At 40.2% G+C, this 20,091-nt stretch overlaps 1 protein-coding gene across 1 annotated transcript in view; it reads right to left on the minus strand.

Moving 5' to 3' along the window:
• The window catches only part of USP49 (ubiquitin specific peptidase 49), a 38,621-nt gene extending 19,069 nt beyond the window's left edge, over positions 1 to 19,552 (minus strand). Inside the window, exon 1 of the mRNA XM_082637825.1 lies at positions 19,481 to 19,552. The gene's annotated coding sequence lies outside the window, so the exon portion shown is untranslated. The remainder of the gene's footprint in view (positions 1 to 19,480) is intronic.
• Between the last annotated feature and the right edge of the window lie 539 nt (positions 19,553 to 20,091).

The raw sequence follows: 20,091 nt of genomic DNA on the forward strand, positions 1-20,091 counted from the left end.
AATGTGGGAGACAGGAATGTGCTACCACAAGGCTGCAATTAGCCAACGGACCAAATCAGAGTGTGGCAAATGCCACAGGATCAGTGATCTGGGGTCTTTAAGAAATAAATGACATGAAGAAAAAAGGGGGGGATAGATTTGCTACAGATTGTAAGAAACCTAAAAACATATCAAGCAAATGTAATGTGTGGTTCTTATTTAGATCCTGATTTGAACAAACCAAACTGGGAGAAATGTTTTAAAATACTGCTTGCCTCTAGCTATACCACTATATTTTTTAACAGTTTCGTTGAGGTAGAATTGACATACAGTGAACTGCACATATTTAAAGTGTACAACTTGATACATTTTGCATATACTTGTGAAATCACCACAACCAAAATAATGAACACATCAATCACCCCCAAAAGTTTCATGCCCCTTTGTAATCCTTTCCCCCAGCCTCCCTCCCTTAAACCCCCAGTCCAAAACTGGAGAAATTTAAACACGGACTAGGACTTCCCTGGTGGCACAGCGGTTAAGAATCCGCCTGCCAATGCAGGGGACACGGGTTCGATCCCTGATCCGGGAAGATCCCACATGCCATGGAGCAACTAAGCCCGTGTGCCACCACTACTGAGCCCACGTGCTGCAACTACTGAAGCCCGCACGCCTAGAGCCCGTGCTCCGCAACAAGAGAAGCCACTGCAATGAGAAGCCCGCGCGCTGCAACTAGAGAAAGTCCACACACAGCAACAAAGACCCAACGCAGCCAAAAAAATAAAAATAAACACAGACTAAGTATTAGCTAATATTAATAATTATTAGTTTGATGTGACAATAGTACTGTGGCTGTATTTTTTCAGTCTTCATATGTTAGAGACACCTCTGAAGTATATATAGGTGAAATAATATGATGCATGGAATTTGCTTTAAAATACTCTAGTGGCAGAAAGATAGATGAAACAAGATTGTCAAAACGCTCATAATTGTTGAAGCTGATTGATGGGCACGTGGAGTTCATTATACTATTCCCTTTATTTTTGTGTATGCTTGAAAAGTTCCAAAAAATTTTTTTAAAGACAAAAAGCAAACAATATACTCTCTGATAGCAAAAGAAAACCTTGAGATATGAACCATTCACAAATTAGACAAATTATGAGACACCTTGCACCTCTGTCATTTTACCATCATATCTAGTCTTACCTTGAGATGCACCCTCCCCACCCCTCAAGACACACCCAACAAAAGCAGTGCAGTTTTTCTTGGCAGTGTTAGTCACAGAGATTGCTTGCATAGTCCTTTGGTCTGGGCCTCAAGTATATCCTTTAGACTCAGGTAGCAACTTCTTTGCAGCCCCCCAAACTTTCTTTCAGAAACTTCACCAGAATTTTGCCCACAAAAATTTCCTGAGCATGTTTCTCTTTTGGGGGCACAAAGCCACTTTAGTTGATCTGTTGAAACGTCCTTGCTTAGTGTAATGTTTTCTCTCTTTCTGAAACTTCCTCCTTTATTGAGAAGGTAAATCTTTTCTTTTTTTTTCAATTCTGCTTCTTCCTCACTAACTCTGATTATCCAGGTGGCAAGGAGCTCATCCTATGCCTTTCTGAATTTCACTGTAGTCACAGCAAAAAACAGTAGCACAAAAATTATATTAAAAAAAATTTCTGAGGCTTCCCTGGTGGCACAGTGGTTGAGAGTCCGCCTGCCGATGCAGGGAACACGGGTTCGTGCCCTGGTCCGGGAAGATCTCACATGCCTTGGAGCGGCTAGGCCCTTGAGCCATGGCCGCTGAGCCTGCACGTCCCGAGCCTGTGCTCTGCAACGGGAGAGGTCACAACAGTGAGAGGCCCGTGTACCGCAAAAAAAAAAAAAAAAAAAAAAAAATTTCTGTGTCTCTGACTCCAGTCAGATAAAGGTTACTCCCAGTCCATGTGATGTCTGGGGAAGCGAAATTTGGCCACAAAGATCCAATACAATATTCACAAACATCAACCAACAGGTTGTTTTCAGCTGGGACTTTGGAATATATTTTCTCATAGAAGCAATGCTACAAATAGCACTTGGTCCAGTTCAAAAGCTTATTGAGCCCATCATGTATCCTTGGTGTCGCACCAGAATACTAGTGCTACCACTGCGGAAGCTAACTGTCAAATGCATTATTCTGAGAAAATTAATGCAAAGTTTCAACTTAAAATGCCAAGAACTGCTTTCCCAGCTGCAGCCCAGGCAGTGAAATTGGGAATCTCCCTCCTCCCACTTTCCCCACATGGCTAAAGAGGGCTTTCCACACATGGCCATTTGTATGGAAGACACATATATATGTTAGGAACTGCCTGCAGAGGAAAAGAAGGAACAATTTCTGTGGATAGAAAATAAATCTGACTAGAATTTACAAATGGATCATCAGGATTAGTTGGTGATTTCAGTGGCTGCTCTAAGGAAAGGAAACCCCATCTTCCTGATGTCCTGTTTCTTAAAAGGATAGTAGTATATTTAACCCTGTGCCTTCCCCAATAATATACCAAAGCACATCTGTCAGGACGGAGGTCCATCATATTTTGCATAAATGGAGACACAACTTTTTAAAAAATGTATGTATGTATTTATTTATTTTTGGCTGTGTTGGGTCTTTGATGCTGCGCCTGGGCTTTCTCTAGTTGTGGCGAGTGGGGGCTACTCTTCATCGCGGAGCGCGGGCTTCTCATCGCAGTGGTTTCTCTTGTTGTGGAGCTTGGGCTCTAGACGCGCAGGCTTCAGTAGTTGTGGCACGTGGGCTCAGTAGTTGTGGCTCGCAGGCTCTAGAGCACAGGTTCAGCACAGGCTTAGTTGCTCTGCGGTATGTGGGATCTTCCCGGACCAGGGCTTGAACCCATGTCCCCTGCATTGGCAGGTGGATCCTTAACCACTGCGCCACCAGGGAAGTCCCGAGACACAGCTTTTCAGCACTTTATTTCAAGAGCAAAGAAGACAGATGTCCAAAGAGAAGGGGCCAAATACAAAGCGGTATTTGTTACATACATACAAAAGGAGAAAACCTGAAGCTACAAAGAAAACACTCAGGCACTTTAGTTGAGAACAGTTTAAATAAATTATAAATTGGCCATATAACTGAAACCACCTGTAGTTTTTGGTTTTGTTTTCTAAAGAGGCAGGCCTATGTGTACAACAATTCAAAATGCAGTATGTGAAAAAGAAAAGGGGTAGAGTAGTGTATATAATATGCATCAAGACTAAAAAAACTACACATGCAGAATCTCTCTCTCATATGCAATTAAGAAGATAAACAAGAAACTGGTAACACCTCATGCGCTGTAGTGGCAAACGGGGGGTGGAGATGGAAAAGAGAGTCATCAACATTTGTACCTTTTGGGGAAAAAAAATCATGTATTATCTATTTTCAAAAAGGATACAGCACTGAGGAAACTGTTTCAATAATCTTAAAAATTCAGGCATCAGCAAGATGGCTGAAGATAAGTGCAGGGCATATATGATTTACTATGCTTTTATTAGAAAATAGGATTTAGGGACAGGTAGTCTGATGATATTTATGGCATATGGAGAACCCAAGGAATTATATTCTAGTAGCACTAATCACTGCAAAAAGAACCCCCCACTTCTTTTTCCACAAGCTTATGACCAGCAAAGTGCAGACCTCTTCGGCTTATTGCAGAGGGGCTTATATAGCACAGCCTCAGTCGGTCGTGTCAGTCATTTGAAATTTCATATCAGCCAAGGTACCAAGGTAATTTCTACTCTGCTTCCCCAGAGGCCACTACCGAAAATTGTCAGTAGAAGGGAATCCTGTAAGCAGACCCTTCCAACCCTCAAGAGATCTTCATTTCCTTCGTGGACAGCTCCTAACATTATTCCAGTGTACCGGGCAGCAAAATCTCTCTCTCAACACCCAACCAACCTCTCTGAAGGAGCGTGGGTGTGAGAGTGTGGGTGTGTTTTGGGATGGTGAAGGCAATCAGCTGAATGATGGAGGACCCGCCACACACACACATACCATTCCAAGTATAAAAGTATACTATAAGCCTCAGTTTCTCAAGTCTATAAAACCGAGGAGCAATAATACCTACTTCAAAGAATTGTTCTGAGGGAGACTCAAATGAGATGGCCACATAACTGTGTTCTGAAAGTGACTGACTCTAAACAAAGTACTGGCTGACTTGGCCACCTTGTCACTCGTTCCCAAAAAGTTATTTTTGCTTCCACAGGGCTTAGAGTCAGGCTGGCTAATTGAGCAGCTTACAGTAACTGACTATCTGGTCTTGACTTTACCCAGATAGTTTCATCTAATAAGGTCTTCATACTAAAATATTTTAAAATGAGAAATTAGAGGATACTTTTATATTAAAAATGAGAAAAATCACTATCTTTCCAAAACAAATTTAAAGGTTTTATTATTTATTATTTTTCTTAGGTCTTTAAAAATTGTGTTTAATAGCAACACAGAGCAAGGCTAGTAAAAGTCCAATTAAGATGTTAAAAACAAACCCAGAGCACCATAAAATGCTGTTGAATTAAAGAAGCAGAATCAGGCTCAGCTCACACTCTCCAACAGGGGTATGCCCATTGAATACTTACAGGTCCAACAGAATGTGCTGCGTGGCAAAAATATAAAAGGGGCCTTCTTTCAAATAAGGCATAGAAGGCATTTCAAAGACGTGAACTGTGCATGAACCCTCATCTCTCCTTAAGAATAAAGCAGAAGTACTTCTGGGAACTCAACTATAGTGAGCTGGCACAAGAGAATAGAGGGCCAGTGCACACCCAGGCAGCGAACTTCATGTAGTTTAAATCCCACAAGTCCTAGCCACTTCTCCTATTTTAAAGATATCAGCCTCCTGGCCTGCCAGTGAGTCTCACCACTTGGATTAAGGCACTGACACTCTCATTAAAGGCAAACAGAGAATCTTATAAGGGAAACACATAAGGCCAATCAACTGCTAATAATTAAGCGTAGATTAATTTACCACAGCAGGAAGCAGAAAGCTGGGTGCTAAGGGGCAGGATACTGCAGAGCTAAATGCAGTGAGGAAGAAACTAAAGAGGGAAAGGAAAGTAAGAATCACTGACTGAGACCCTGTAGAGGGGAGACTGGAGCCTTAAGGAGTATTGGACAGCAAGGAGGGAGGTCCCTAAAAAACGGTATGAGAACAAAAAAATAAGCCTCACTGACTTCATCATTTTTTTTCCTGCATCCTTCCCACGTTGCCTGTGGTAACTGTGCTGAAGGTTGTCCATACCTATCTAGTTATAATATCAGTGAGGTATAATGAAACAAGGTAAATACGTGATTCATTACGTGTAGCTTTAAATACATATGAATAACTAGAAAAGTAATTATTCTAAAGTTAAACCTTTCGTTTCTGAACATGAGCTTCTGAGTCGGACATCTTAGTAAATTTCAGTTTGTTATTTTTAAGTTACTGGTCACTAACAGCCTATAGCCAATGGTAAAATCCCCATCAAATCACCCAACTCCACTACAGCCAATTTATCAAAACATATACATTATCACTATACCTATCACTCACACAAGAACTTACCAGAATTAATAAGAACTAAACTGCTTTGAAGGAACTATCAGTAAAAAAAATCATACCTAATATTGGCAGAAGCAAAACAATAAACATTACATATTCCAAGAGACCAATCAACAGACTTCTAAGGGACCACTTAATGCACTACTTATTCTAAGAGGCCAGCTTATGAGTCTGCCAGTAAAGAAAATATCTCATAGAATTGTTCCAGATATGACCTAGACTTTAGTGGAAAGTGGGGCAGGACCCATTAAGGTGCTGATGTCATTCAACAGGTTTAAGAAATAAGGACTCCTCACTTTGTGTTCGTACATGTCAATGACATAGAATGTCTCTAAAACTGCAGATAAGGCTTTATCTTCTGAGACTGAAGTTCAAAGGAAGGAAAATGTAGTGGACGCAATAATCCATCTGTTAAAAACACCAAAATCCTGAGGTCTGAGTGACTGCAGAGTTCTGGGGACCCCCAAACCCATTTATGAAAAGCCCATGGCTAACATGATACTCAGTGATGAAAACTGAAAGCTTTTCTTCTAAGATCAGGAACAAGGCAAGGATGCCTGCTCTCACCACTTCCGTTTAACATAGTATTAAAAGTCCTAGCCAGAGCAAGTAGGCAAGAAAAAAATCAAAAGGCATCTAAACCAGAAAAGAAGAAGTAAAATGATCTCTGTTCATAGATGACATGATCTTATATGTAGAAAACTCTAAAGGTTACAAACACACACACACACACACATACACACACACACAGTTAGAACTAATAAATTCAGCAAAGTTGTAGTACACAAAAGCAACATACAAAAGTCAGTGTGTTCCTATACACTAACAATTAAATCTGAAAAGGAAATTAAGAAAACAATTCCATTTACAATGGAATAAGAAAGAATAAGTACTTGGGAATAAACCTTACCAAGGAGGTAAAAGACTTGTATACTGAAAACTACAAAACATTGCTGAAAGAAATTACAGAAAACACAAATACATGAAAAGACATCTCATGTTCATGGATTGGAAAACTTAACATTGTTAAGATGTCCATACTACCCCAAATAATCTACAGGTTCAGTGAAATCCCTATCAAAATTCCAATGGCATTTTTTGCAGAAATAGGAAAATACATCCTAAAATTCATATGGAATCTCAAGGGACTCCAAAGAGCCAAAACAATTTTGAAAAAAAACACAGTTGGAAGAACACATTCATACTTTCTGATTTCAAAACCTACCACAAAGCTATAGTACAAAACAGTATGGTACTGGCATAAAGACAAATAGACAAATGGAATAGAACAGACAGTCCTGAAACAAACTCTTATGTATATGGTCAAATGAACTTTAGCAAGGGTGCCAAGACCACTCAGTGAAGAAAGAACTGTCTCTTCAACAAATGGTGTTGGGAAAACTGATATCCACATGTAAAGGAATGAAGCTGGACTCTTAACTTACACCATATACAAAAATTAACCCAAAATGGATTAAAGACCTGACCATAAGACCTAAAACTATATAATTCCTAGAAGAAAACATAGGGGAAAATCTTCACGACATTGGACTTTGCAATGATTTCTTGGATATTATACCAAAAACACAGGCAACAAAAGCAAGAATAGAGAGGTAGACTACATCAAACTTAAAAACTTTTGTGCATCAAAGGACACAATCAACAGAGTGAAAGGCAACCTACAGAGTGGGAAAAAATATTTTCAAATGTATCTCATAAGGGGTTAATATCCAGAATATATAAAGAACTTCTACAACTCAACAACAAAAAAATCAAATAACCCAATTAAAAAATGGGCAAAGGACCTGAACAGACATTTCTCCAAAGATGATATATAAAATGGCCAACACGCATTGAAAAGATGCTCAACATCACTAATCATCAGAGAAATGCCCATCAATGGATGAATAAACAAACTGGTACACACACACACACACACACACACACACACACACACACAAACACACTGGAATATTATTCAGCCTTAAAAAGGAAGGAATTCTGACGCATGCTATAACATGGATGAACCTTAAGGACATTATGCTAAATGAAATATGCCAGTCACAAAAAAAAGACAAACACTTGTATGATTCCGTTTACATGAGGTATCTAAAATAGTCAAATTCCTAGGAACAGAAAGTATAATGGTGGTTACCAGGAACTGGGGAGAGGAGAAAAAGGGTATAGAGTTTTAGATTTACAAGATGAAAAAATTCTGGAGATCTGTTTCACAACAATGTCAATATACACAACACTACTGAATTGTACACTTAAAAATGGTTAAAATGGTATTTTTTTTTACCACATTTTAACCAAAACTGGTTAAGATGTTAATTTTATATGTTTTTTCCTTTTTTTAAAGAAAAAGCATTAAAACATTTGTTCAGCACAAATGAGACCTGTGATCTCAGCATTTTCAACCTCACATGGAAGATGAGAAATAAACACAGAGAACCTGAGTAGGTAATGGCCTCTTATTAGGCTGCCAAAGCAAACACACTAAAAGCTTTACTAAGAAGCAAGGTAAACTACAGTTCAACTAGTATTTTCCTGAATGTGCTTCCAACTGATATGACTGATGCAATCACTTGGGAGTTCATTCTATCCCAAGGTAATTCCTCCTAACCCAAACAGGATCTAAATCCACCAGTCCAGATGAAGGCATTCCCCAACTACTCTTCAGACCCATAATTCCACTGGCCAGGGTAAGATTCCTATCTGTTTTGTTCTTGGGAAATAATGTTCTTTGTTAAGATATTGTATCTCTCCATGTTCTTGGTGTTAAGTGCCCTTTCTCTTACGGCAATGATAACAAATGGTAGTTTGGGTTGGCATACATGTGTGCATGCAAGTGTGTATTTTATAGATCCATGAAATTAAAAAAAAAAATCTGGGAACCAATGTCTTAGATAAAGTCCTCTTGGACCAAAGCTTTGGAGAGTCTTTTAACCTTATGAATCTATGATTCTAAAGGTCACAGTCCTCAGGACTTCCCTGGTGGCACAGTGGATAAGACTCCGCACTCCCAATGCAGGGTACCCGGGTTTGATCCCTCATCAGGGAACCAGATCCCACATGCATGCTGCAACTAAGAGTTCGCATGCCGCAACTAAGGAGCCCATGTGCCGCAACTAAGGAGCCCACGAGCCACAAATAAGGAGCCCGCCTGCTGCAACTAAGACCTGGCTCAACCAAATAAATTGATAAATATTTTTTAAAAATAAAAATAAATGTCACAGTCCTCTAGAGAAGGGTTTCTCATGGTAATTGCCAACACTGGTGTTGGCTCTTGGCTATAGTTTTCTTTTGCATAGCATTATTTCCTTATTAAAAGTACTTTTATTATTTTATTTTCTGCTTCCTATAACTCTGTAAAATAGTTAGGGTACATATTTTTAATGTGTCATTTACAAATAAACTGAGAGGCAGTATAGCATAGTGTGATTAAAAGTTCAAGCCAAGCTGCTGGGTTTGGACTTCTAGCTCTGTCCTTATTAGTTATATATGGTCTTGGGAAAACAATCTCTCTGGGCCTCAGTTTCCTTATCTGTAATATGGGGACAATAATGGTTTTTACCTCATAGGGTTGTTGTGAAAATTAAATGAATTAACATATGTAAAATGCTTAGAGCAATGCCTGGCACAAGTCAGAGCTCAAGAAATGATAGTCATTATGTAAAGTGATCCTGTGACTTGCTCCACATCACACACTGACACTGCCAACAAAGTTAGGACTATGACAAGGATTATGCTCTCTGCTGAGATCCTTCAACCTGACCCACACAAACTCTTCTTCCCATTGGTCCAATATTATAAAGGTAATGTACAGGTATTTTGGGGCAAATTATTACTCTGGGCTCTTCTCAGTCACCTTACATTAGGTTCCTGGGCCCAATTCAACATGTGTGCATATGGAGGCTTCCCCACACCAACAGGCAATTCCTGGACGCCATCAGGGTGCCTCAGAATTCAACTCAATTCTGACACTACCCAGAGATAGAATCAGATTCCACAGGCTCAGTCCTACAAAACCACCTCCGCTTCAGACATCAGTTGCAAGCCCAGTTTGTTACCTGTGCTTCTGACCAACTGGCTATAAATTAGAGGTTCCCATGACTCCCCCTTTGGGTTCAATTAATTTGCTAGAATGACTCACAGAACTTAGGAAAACCTGTTTACTAACTAGATTACCAATTTATCACAAAGAATATGAATCAACAACCAGACAAAGAGATACATAGGGTGAGGTCCTGAACAAAGGGACCTCTGTTCCCATGGAGCTGGGGGCCCAGCACAGTGGCACATGGAAGCATTCTGGTTCCCCAACGTGGAAGCTCTCTGAACCCCATCCTTTTGGGTTTTTATGGAGGCTTCATTACATAGGCACAGTTGATTAAATCATTGACTACTGGGGGTTGATTCAACCTCCAGCCCTACTCCCAACCCCAGAGGTCAGGGGGCAAAACTAAAAGTTCCAACCCTCTAATCACATGGTTGGCTTCATTGCCAACCAGCTCCCATCCTTAGATGCTTTCCAAAAGTCACCTCATTAACATAACCAAAGACACCTTTATCATTCAGTACTTAGGAAAGTCCATGGATTTTGGAGGCTGTGAGCCAGGAACTGTGGACAAAGACCAAATATATATGAGAAATATATTTTGGTCATCTGAATGATCAAATATATATTTCTTATAAACACAATATGGCACACCTCTTCAAGGAGAATCCAACTGTTTAGTCCCTCACAATCGGATCCTGCCATTTTTTTTTTTTTTTTTTTTTTTTTTTGCTGTACGCGGGCCTCTCACTGTTGTGGCCTCTCCCGCTGCGGAGCACAGGCTCCGGACACACAGGCTCCGCGGCCATGGCTCGCGGGCCCAGCCGCTCCGCGGCACGTGGGATCTTCCGGGATCGGGGCACGAACCCGCGTCCGCTGCATCGGCAGGCGGACTCTCAACCACTGCGCCACCAGGGAAGCCCGGATCCGGCCATTTTAATGCTGCAGGTTTGTTTACAATTTAAAACTGCCTTCTTTCAGACATTTTTCAGATGGAAAACGTTTGCACAACTCGAAACTTGACGCACTTAACGCTTTAAGAACCTGTAATATTAATAAGCTCTACCACTTTCAGTAGCCTCTCTCTCAAGCATGCTTTCTGAAATGCTCAGCTTTGCATTCCCAAGTAGCTGCTGTGTGATGAGCTAAACAGAGATAACTCAAGCAGAATAGGAAAAAGAAACACTTTGAAGACACACTAAAGCAAGACTTAAAATGATACAGCACCACTGGGGACTCAGAGAAATCACAGCGGCAGATAAACCTAGGGAGCATTGATGAGCACCTGGAGTATTTCTTTCTGAAGAGAGGATGGCAGGTGCACACAGTGCCAAACTCAGCACATGGAGGCTGCAGCTGCAAATCACAGGCCAGTGTGGACAGCTGGTGGGGACCCGCTGGCTAGATGGTAATTATTGGTCAGTCATCTTCAGCTACAAAGGCTAAGGTGTAGCTCATTACATCTGTATTCTTCAACCGGTTATTTATCTCAGTGCTAAAGTGACAGTTAGCCTAGAGGCAGTTTACCCATCTGCCTAAAAAATAAAAATAGAATCATACACAAAGGGAAAACACACAAAGGGCTTAATAAAATTTGTATTGAGTCCTATGATAGATTATCTCTTTTCAATCATCTTTGTACCTTACCATAGAAAAGTCCCTTAAAATCTGAGAGCAAAGTTAGATAAGTTTTTATGAAGTCTGAAAGTAGGGGTTGGTCTTTTTGCTTGTTTGCTTTTACCCTGAGCAGCCACTCTTCCTCGATAGGGCCATGTGCTTCAGGAGAAGCACTAGCTCCAGGGGTGGGTCCTGTGAGGTCTCAGCCAGTTTGTGCATGGCACCCCCTGGCAATGGTCACAAGTCCAGCAGTGGGCATGTGGCCTAGGCTTGCCAATCAAATCGAAGGGAAGGGATAATCCATGTGTAGGGGAGAGGTATTATCTTAGTGTTGGCATCTATTGGTTGTCTTTTTCCCATTAGTTGAGTTTTCCTGGTTTCTTGTAGGTTGAATAACTTTTTACCGTATCCTGCACATTTTTAATATTACGAGATTCTGAGTCTTGCTTAAATCCTAAGGAAAATGTTAATATTTGTTTTGGCAAGGAATCAACCTGGTTGGCTTCAAATCACAAGTCCCAACCAATCCTTCTGTGAGGTACGGTTGAAGTATCAGTTCCACAGTCTAGCCTTTGTAGAGGTATTAGGATCTGTCTGGCATGAGCGCTACCCAGTGGCCAGTCTAGGCCCTGGACAGAGATTTATCTCATAGTCGATTCTAATAGTTTTTGGTATGCTGTTCAGGATCAGATCCATGCATGTGCTGTTGAGGGGTGGACCCAGGAGTTCACAAATAATTCTACGGGGTTGCTTTCCTGAGCTCCTCCTTCTCCACTGTCTCCCAGGTACTTTTCAGTTCCTTGGAGCTTCCCTTTTTGTCTTCTAGCCAGAAAGCTGAGGCTTTTGTTATCCCATTCTATCACATATTTTGAGGGCTAGGCAACAGGAAGACAAAGAGAAAGAAAAAAACTGAGGGATCCTTTTTAGGACTATAGCTTCTCCAGCTGGAGAGGAATGTTCCTCTCCCTTAAGAGTTTTAGGCATCTGTGGCTCCCTGCTGTTGTCATGGCCAGCACCAACATCACAAGATTTCCTGGCGGCTGGGGACTGAGAGAAGGAGGGAAATTTTTTAAAGGAGGAAGTTTCTACCCCTCTTTCTCTGAGTCTTAGAAGAGTGTTCTCCTCTCCCACTCAAGTCAAAACTGGAGGGTTTCTCCTGGAGCTCTCTCTGTCCATGACTGGTGCCCACTTCCAGGTGTGGGCTGCACTCCGTCCAGGCCAGGGGACACTAATGGCGGTACTTCAAATCCTGGTCTTCTCTAATCCACCTGCTACTATTGACTTTTCAGAGTCCTCAAATTGCTGTTCCATGAGTTCTAACCAGGTTTTTAGCTGCATTCAGTGGGAGACACTGGGCCAAGTGTGCTTACTCTGTCTTATCCAGAAATGGAACTCTCCAGAGGTAAATATTTTTAAACGTAGTAGTCATATATGATTATAATGTGTTTTATAAAAGAATAGAAAATCCATAACTCCATAGATATTTTTTAGGGTGAGATTCAAGTAGGCTTGTAGGTTAAAAAAAAGTAATCTGGTTCACAGAAAAATATTAAGTAACTCTACAGATGTTATTGGAATGTGGTAAAAATCATGCAGTGGTATCAAATGTCAGAAGTTTGAGAAATACTTATCTACAGGATAGAAGCCACTTTATTTTTAGAGCTACTTCTATATAGTTCTATTTTTATAATAGCATTATTATTTTTAATTATAAATAAATATAAACTACATATGAACCTGCTTATATTATTTGTTTTATTAACTGACCTTATAGTGTTGTCCTTCTGGCTATTATAGTCTACAGAATCCTGGGAAAGAACAAGGAAGGTCGTTCAGGGACCTGTAAACAAAGTCTTCCTAGGGAAGATGGGTCTGAGGGATTCCCAAAGGACAGAAGGTAGAAGGGAGTGTTACACACAGATTAGGCAGTAAATGAAGAAGGCATGGATTCAGAAGTTACCTTCTTCTTTTAGAAGTTTGCCAAGGGAGCAGGCGTTGCTCCTGGCCTGGGTTTGGGCCCCAGGCCACTTAGCCTGGAACTTTGTACCTGAGCCCACCTGGCCAATGCTGTGGCCACCAGGATGTCTGGGCAATTCATGGGCATCAGGGAGGGCCATGGTGACAGATGATGGCAAGGAGCCATGCAATCTACCCCAACTCTTTCACAACTTGACTGTACATAATTCAACCTCCCTAACAAAGTCTTCCAAAATATGAATGGACTCTCCTGAGACCACATTCTCCTTCAGTAATGTTTCATTTGACAAGTTCCTGCTAAGTGTTATCAGAAAATCTACCCAGTTTCACTATTACTGTGACATCTGAGGCTGAAGAAAGTGATGAAACTGTCTAGACTATCCTCAAGTTTACATACAGTGAAAAGTACCCAGATGAGGCACCCCTCTAGGAAATATTCTCCCAGAAAAATCTAGAAGATAATGATGTTTCAGACATTAAAAAGAATTATTAGCATTACAGGCAGAAGAAAACGTTGGTATGGTGATGATCTCTACTTTAGTGACAGCTGTGCAAGAAAAATTAAGTGAAATGGCAGATCAAATAAAAACTATAAAAGAAGAAAAAAAAACAAAAAGAAAAAGAAGCAGAAGCAGCTGAAATGCAATTATTTCATGGCACTCCTGTTACAACTGAGAATTCCTTAAGCTGGAAGGCCAAGTTTGATGTAGAACTCTTGGAAATTAAAAATGTTAAAATAATCTTTAGGGACAATTTTTGGCCATTCACATTTTGCAAGTCAGTTTCTTTTTCCATTAATATTCTAATGGTATTCCCAATCGTCTGCGTTTGGAAATGGCTGAAGTTGTGAGTGATACAAGAGACACCCAGCCGCTGAGCAGGAGTCTGATGGCCACATTTGTTAACCTTCCAGCCATTATTAAATGACTCAATCTAATGAGCCAAGTAATCTCTTTCTGTATAAAAGTCTATTAAACAAATTATAGGGTCTTGGGAGCAACTCACCAGCCAATGAAAATCTCACGCATATATGAACATTTTCCTTCAAATAATAAAAAACAATTAGAATAAATTTAACATAAGTTGGTATTGAATTGTTTTAAAAGTTAAACTTTTTAACAAAAGTGGCGCTAACTTTGAAAACAAAATAAGATTAAAACAACCACAACAAGGGTAACTGGATAGGCCCACCTTTATTGCTATATTGGGGTTCCAGGTAAGATTTGAAAAATCCCAATTTGGTGCCCTTAAAAAAAAAAAATCACAAAATGTCAAGCAGTTCCCACTCTATCCTCAGCACTTAGCCATTGAGGGACAGCAGTCAGTGTTCAAGCTCCACAGCAGCTACGCTACCATGAACTCTGAGACTCCCCTGAAGAGGGAGCTGTGACTATGGCAAAAGACTCGAAGGCTGGGATGGAAGCTCTGTGAGGGTAGAGGGTTTTTTTTGCTTTCATTTTGTTCACTGACTTATTTCCAGCCCTAGCCCCTAGAACAGTATTGGAACATCATAGATGCTCAATTAATACTGAAAAATAAAAGGCTGTCCTGAAAGGTCCTTTTGGTCCTCCCAAAGTTGGGAGCAACCGATACAAAGAACATTCTGAATTTGGTATATATCAGTGGGGTCACTGATTGGCAAGGTTGGACAGTCTTCCTCCTTAAAATCAAACCCTCCTTTCACCTTTAAATGCATATTTCCACAGCTCCTTATAATCTGGAACATACCCTCTAGCACAATTATGAAAAAGGAACAGAATATTCACTTTTCTAGACTGGGAGACACAGCCGCAACCAATCAGGATGTCACTAGAACCTACATGGAGGTGCTGTGTGGCAGGCACAGTCCGCCCAGTCACTAGAGAGAGCACCGTGACTTTCTGGCCCACGATGGGGTGATTGTAATGTTCTAATGTAGAGATAAACCTCAGTAATTCTCATTGTAAATCTAATGAGAAGAGTGGCCTTATTCTACATTTTTACAAATCTTTTTAGTGTCTGGAATAAGGAAGAGAGTCTGAATTCAGTTGATTGTACATCATGAAGCCTTTGGAAAACTCCACTGCATACTCATACACAAGTATGTTTTAATATCGTTATGAAAATAGCTTTTACTCCCAAAAGGGTCTCAGGGGCTCCTGAGGGAGCTTCTGGGCCACAATTTAAGACATTGCTGTAAAAGACTTTGCCTTCCAACGCGGGTTCCATCCCTGGTCGGGGAGCTAAGATCCCACATGCCTCACGGCCAACTCATGGTCAAAAAACCAAAACATAAAACAGAAGCAGTACTGTAATAAATTCAAAAAAGACTTTAAAAATGTTTCACATAAAAAAAAAGATATGTACACTAAGAGCCATAACTTTGATGAACATTCAGAAGGGATCCTCAAACAAGGAAAGAGAGTTCAAGAAGATGGAGAGAGGAAAGCATAACTACCTGTAGCCACACCTTACAGTAAAGCCAAAACATTTTATCAGCATACTTGCTGTTACTTTAAATGATGCTTACTCTTTGTACTTTACCATATTTCAACAGGAAATGAACTGTTATTTGAAGAAAAGAAAAGCCAGTATTTCTCTCTGACAAGACACACCCCAGAACAAAAACCACGCAGTATAACTCCTTCCAGTTGCTATATAAATGTTGATTGTTAATTTACATTTACTTTTTAGACCATCACTTGTGACATTCTAATTGTAAGACCCATAAGTCACCTTTCTCCTGCCTTTTCTTCTCTTCAACAACTTCCTGCTGACTGTCATTCAAATATTATTTAACAGGACAAAAGAACAATTTCCAATTACCAATCAGTTCCAACCTGCTGCACAGTTCAGTCTTCTGTCTGCATGTTTATACCAATAGCAATTAAATGGTAATCTACAAATCAACTCAGTTCTAAAGATGTACTGGTCCTTAGCTAGATTCAGGTGATTTCTATATACTATAAATAATTCATAAAGATGTAAAACAGTTGTATTCATTTAAGTATGGTCAAGAAAAAAATAATTATTTATGAATCTCACATCATCTCATATCATTATTTTTCCCAAATTTAAGAAGATACACGATTTCAAATTTTCCTTTCCACAAGCAAGCAGAAACAGATTAATTATGGTGACTTTTTCAGGCAATATTTGGCTTTATTATCTTATTATTTAAATCCACACCCACCTTAGCAAACCTTCTAAGTTTATTACTAGGCCAGCACCCCACTGATCAACAGCACATGCTCTGCAGCAGAGGACCTAGGTTTGAATCCTGAAGCTGCACTTGCGACGTGACTGAGCAAGTTACTTAATCTGTGCCTCACTTTTCTCAGCTTTTAAAATGAAGATAATAATAGCATCTGCCTCATAAGTGGATGACAGGATTAAATGAGATAATGAATAAATGAGTAAAGCACTTAAAGCTCTGCCTGACACATAATAAATAGTCAATGTTAACTTCTGTTTTTATATAGTTGTCTTCTAAAATAGTCACAGCAGGGACTTCCCTGGTGGTCCAGTGGTTATGAACCCACCTTCCAATGCAGGGGACGCGGGTTTGATCCCTGGTCGGAGTACTAAGATCCCACATGCCGCGGGGCAACTAAGCCCGTGTGCTGCAACTACAGAGCCCACGCGCTCTGGAGCCGGCGCACCACAGCTAGAGAGAAGCCTGTGCACTGCAACAAAGAGCCCGTATGCCACAACGAAAGATCCCGTGTGTTGCAACTAAGACCTGACGCAACCAAAAATGAATAAATGAATATATATATATTTTAAATTTTATTTATTTATTTATTTTTGGCTGTGTTGGCTCTTTGTTTCTGTGCGAGGGCTTTCTCTAGTTGCGGCAAGTGGGGGCCGCTCCTCATCGCGGTGCACGGGTCTCTCACTATCGCGGCCTCCCTTGTTGCGGAGAACAGGCTCCAGACGCGCAGGCTCAGTAATTGTGGCTCACGGGGCTAGTTGCTCCATGGCATGTGGGATCTTCCCAAACCAGGGCTCGAACCCGTGTCCCCTGCATTGGCAGGCAGATTCTCAACCACTGCGCCACCAGGGAAGCCCAAATGAGTATTTTTTTTTAAAAAAGAAAGAAAAAAAGTCATAGCAGACAGAATAGTCCATAATAATCTAGAGCCCCAGAACAATACAGGAGGAAAATATTCAAAAGAGATGGCTGTTTTAGTGTCCTTCCTTTTTAAATAAATAAATAAATAAATAAATAAATTTATTTATTTATTTATCTATGTCTGTGTGGGGTCGTTACTGTGCACGGGCTTTCTCTAGTTGCGGTGAGCAGGGGCTACTCTTCGTTGAGGTGCGTGGGCTTCTCATTGCAGTGGCTTCTCTTGTTGTGGAGCATGGGCTCTAGGTGCACAGGCTTCAGTAGTTGTGGCACGCAGGCCCAGTAGTTGTGGCTCTCAGGCTTAGTTGTTCCACGGCATGTGGGATCTTCCCGGACCAGGGCTCGAAACCACGTCCCCTGCATTGGCAGGTGGATTCTTAATCACTGAGCCACCAGGGAAGTCCCCTTCCTTCTTAAAATACGTAGTTGTCTGTATTACCTAAGAAAGTGCTGACAAGTCATGGAAAAGATAGCAAAGACATTTTCAAAACTATTATGATGCTATGAAAGAAGAAAAAAAGAAACTCAAGAAGACTTGTCCTTCAAAACAGATTAAAGGAATCTTTACAGAAAATGTGATATCACTATCTAGAAACAAGAGAATTGTGCATCCTTTTGACATAGATATACTTTTATGGGTAAGATGAAACTATCATAGCCCGAAAACAGCTGTTTATTCATACATACCTGTAAGCATCATTTACACCGTAAGATATGTAGTAAGAGTTGAAGGTGTATAACACTATTGTCACACATAGTCTAGCAGCATATTCTGAGAGAAATGAAGCTCAAAGCCAAAAAGAAAACATTCATGAAAAAATTTAAAAATCCTTGCCATCAGGGTTGACCTTATTCAAAATGGTTTAACTCTTGAGGTGTATCAGAAGAAGATTCATCTGTGGAAGGTTGGTACATAAAAATGCTAACTGGGATACATAAGAAAATTACAGCTAACATTTACTCAACACTCACTATGTTCCAGGCATTATTCCAAGTTTTTTATATAGATTAACTAATTAATCTTCAACATCACTATGACATAGGCATTTTATTGTCCCCATTTATACCCAAGGAATTGAGGCACAGAGAAATTAACCTGCCCAAACGTCAAGTTAATAATGGCTAGTCAGGGGCTTCCCTGGTGGCACAGTGGTTAAGAATCTGCCTGCCAATGCAAGGGACACAGGTTCGATCCCTGGTCCGGGAAGATTCCACATGCTGCGGAGCAACTAAGCCCTTGCACCACAACTACTGAGCCTGCTCTCTAGAGCCCATGAGCCACAACTACTGAGCCCACGTGACACAATTACTGAAGCCTGCTCGCCTAGAGCCCATGCTCTGCAACAAGAGAAGCCACCGCAATCGAGAAGCCCGTGCACTGCAACGAAGAGTAGCCCCCGCTCGCTGCAACTAGGGAAAGCCCACGCGCGCAGCAATGAAGACCCAACGCAGCCAAAAATAAATAAATAAATATATTAAAAAAAGAAAAAATAATGCCTAGTCAAAAACAGTCTAGCTCCTAAGCCCAAGTTTTTAACCAGTAGGCAAAGAAGAAGACATATCATACACTTATATTATCTGGGGGGGGGGGGCTAAGTTTCAGATAGGTTTTGGTTATCTATAATGTTTGAATTATTGACAGTAAGCATGTATGGACTTATGTAATTTAAAATTTTTATATCTCATAAATTTAGTTACACCTTTTATTGGATTTTCTGTGGAATTCTATTTGATTATCACCTGACACACAATCTGCACTTGGCTAAATGAACAGGATCCCCAGGGTGAGCCTAACATCACAGCAGCTGGCAATATCTGGAGAGCGAGAAGGGGTTGCTAACACTCTTGAGAGGTCATGACAGACAAAGTCTCTATCCAACCACCAGTAAGCTTCAAGACCTACCCTAGACTTGTTTCAGTATAGGTGCTGGTCTCCAGGTCCCATCTTTTTCTTCAAATATAGCTGTGTCCCCTCTTAAGTAATTCATAGCACTCAGAAATTCACAAGGGTAAGAAAGGTGGTGAAAGCTCAGAATGGCAATAAAACAAAGATAGTGACTGATCACTGATCACTCACTCTAATAGTATACGAACCTTGGCCACCTATTACAGACTGGTCATACATAATATGATTGTGAATAGTTTTCATGAATAACTTTTTATTATAGTTTTATTTCTTACTCATTAAACAAGTTTTTTCCATCTTCTTCCATATTACTCCACAGTCATTGGTTAGGTTTCCTCTTCTCTATTACCTACAAGAGAAAAAAATCTGTGAGGTCGGGCTGATATATAGTAAGAGAAAAGCAATTTCATGAATTTTATTTATAAATTCAAAAACAGGATCAGTGTATTACAATGCCATTTAGTGAAATCCCCACAAGTCCTCAAAATTGAGGTAAAAGAGTAAAAAAAAAAAAAAAAAAAAAAATAGCTGTGATCTTTTTTTCAGCTAAGAGCAACCAGACAGTCATTTATGAAGAGGCTGATGGTAGTACGAAAGGTTTACTTCCTGAGAAATGCACTTCTGCATTTGTTTTAGGTTTTAAAGATTATACACTGTCTTTGCATATAACTTGAAACTGTCAGAAAAACCAAAACAAATTCATGGCAACAAAAATAATTGTGTTTCAAAAGCCAAAATTCTTTTTGTATAAGTGAAATATGTAATAATGAAAATGCCAGGAGGTGACATCTTTGTGTTAGGTGGGTTCATGACTTTTAGGTAAGCAGCATGCATTCTATACACAAGGACACTGTATTAGTCAAAGTTATCTAGAATGTAGAATTTG

Source organism: Mesoplodon mirus, assembly GCF_964341445.2.
Source record: "Mesoplodon mirus genome assembly, chromosome: 12".
NCBI classification, from domain to species: Eukaryota; Metazoa; Chordata; class Mammalia; order Artiodactyla; family Ziphiidae; genus Mesoplodon; species Mesoplodon mirus.